This window comes from Triticum dicoccoides, chromosome 3A, assembly GCF_002162155.2.
Source record: "Triticum dicoccoides isolate Atlit2015 ecotype Zavitan chromosome 3A, WEW_v2.0, whole genome shotgun sequence".
Classification (NCBI taxonomy): domain Eukaryota; kingdom Viridiplantae; phylum Streptophyta; class Magnoliopsida; order Poales; family Poaceae; genus Triticum; species Triticum dicoccoides.
Genome location: NC_041384.1, coordinates 751,078,209 through 751,080,419, shown reverse-complemented (window position 1 = coordinate 751,080,419; position 2,211 = coordinate 751,078,209).

Sequence of the window (2,211 nt, the reverse complement as noted above, 5' to 3'; positions counted from 1 at the left end):
AAATGAGGTGAAAAAGAGGAGGCACCCGAGACAAGGAGGAGGCGGTGGAGAGAATGAAGTGGGGAGAAAGTGAGTGTGGGAGGAGAGGCTGTCCAAAATATCTTATTGCTGCCCACTTACTAATGGCGCACCAGCAACAAATGCGCCATTAGTAATCCAGGTTACTAATGGCGCACCCCCTGGTGGTGCGCCATTAGAACTTTTGCAAAAAAAGGAATAAAAGCAATAATAAAAAAATAACATTAGTGGCGCACCTTCTGGCTGGTGCGCCATTACTAGTTACAACTAGTAATGGCGCACCACCAGGGGATGCGCCATTAGTATGTTTGGACAGGCGCACTAGTTAAAAAAAATTTGGTACTAATGGCGCACCGTGGTCAGGGTGCGCCATTAGTAGTTTCAACACTAATGGCGCATCAGAAGGTGGTGCGCCATTAGTATATACTAATGGCACACCACTTGTCTGGTGCGCCATTAGTGTCATTTCCATCTATAGCCCTTTTCCTAGTAGTGACCACCACCGGGACCCCGTCCACCCCCATCTGTGGGGGTGTTGCCCATGCCGCATGCTCTCGCCGGAGAATCAAAGCCCGCGCGGCTTGTCAACGAGGGTCCGCCCCTGCTTCCCAGGCCAGCATCATTAATTTCGCAAGATTCAGCATCGGTAAGAGGAGCAATCGAAGTGCTAATAAAATGATTGTTGTTGGTATTGGCAAAGTCACACAATTTAGTATTATCTTGAGCCATCATGACAAGCAAGCGATCCAACACACAAGCAAATAAGAAACGAGCAAAAAGAGACGAACTAGAAAAGAGAAGGGGAACGGAGAAAGAGGGCGAATAAAACGGCAAGGGTGAAGTGGGGGAGAGGAAAAAGAGAGGCAAATGGCAAATAATGTAATGCGAGGGATGAGAGTTTGTGATGGGTACTTGGTATGTCTTGACTTGTGCGTAGACTCCCCGGCAACGGCACCAGAAATTCTTCTTGCTACCTCTTGAGCACTGCGTTGGTTTTCCCTTGGAGAGGAAAGGGTGATGCAGCAAAGTAGTGTAAGTATTTCCCTCCGTTTTTGAGAACCAAGGTATCAGTCCATTAGGAGACACACGCAAGTCCCTCGTACCTACACAAACAAATAAGAACCTCGCAACCAATGCGATAAAGGGGTTGTCAATCCCTTCACGGTCACTTACGAGAGTGAGATCCGATAGATATGATAATGATAAGATAAATATTTTTGGTATTTTTATGATATAGATTGAAAGTAAAAGTTTCAAAGTAAAATAGATTGGAAACTTATATGATGGAGAATAGACCCGGGCGGCATAGGTTTCACTAGTGTCTTCTCTCAAGATAGCATAAGTATTATGATGGGTGAACGAATTACTGTCGAGCAATTGATAGAATTGAGCATAGTTATGAGAATATCTAGGCATGATCATGAATATAGGCATCACGTCCGTGACAAGTAGACCGACTCTTGCCTGCATCTACTACTATATATTACTCCATACATCGACCGCTATCCAGTATGCATCTAGAGTATTAAGTTCATAAGAACAGAGTAACGCATTAGGTAACAAGACATGAGATGTAGAGGGATAAACTCAAGCAATATGATATAAACCCCATATTTTTATCCTCAATGGCAACAATACAATACGTGTCGTTTCCCTTTCTGTCACTAGGATCGAGCACCGCAAGATTGAACCCAAAGCTAAGCACTTCTCCCATTGCAAGAAAGATCAATCTAGTAGGTCAAACCAAACTGATAATTCGAAGAGACTTGCAAAGATAACCAATCATGCATAAAAGAATTCAGAGAAGATTCAAATATTGTCCATAGACAGACTTGATCATAAACCCACAATTCATCGGATCTCGACAAACACACCGCAAAAAGAGTTACATCGAATAGATCTCCAAGGAGATCGAGGAGAACATTATATTGAGATCCAAAGAGAGAGAAGAAGCCATCTAGCTACTAGCTATGGACCCGAAGGTCTAAAGTAAACTGCTCACACATCACCGGAGAGGCCATGGAGTTGATGTAGAGGCCCTCCGTGATCGATGCCCCCTCCGGCGGAGCTCCGGAAAAGGCCCCAAGATGGGATCTCTTGGGTACAGAAGGTTGCGGTGGTGGAAATAGGGTTTCGTGGTGCTCCTGGATGTTTTCGGGGTATATGAATATATATAGGAGGAAGAAGTAGGTC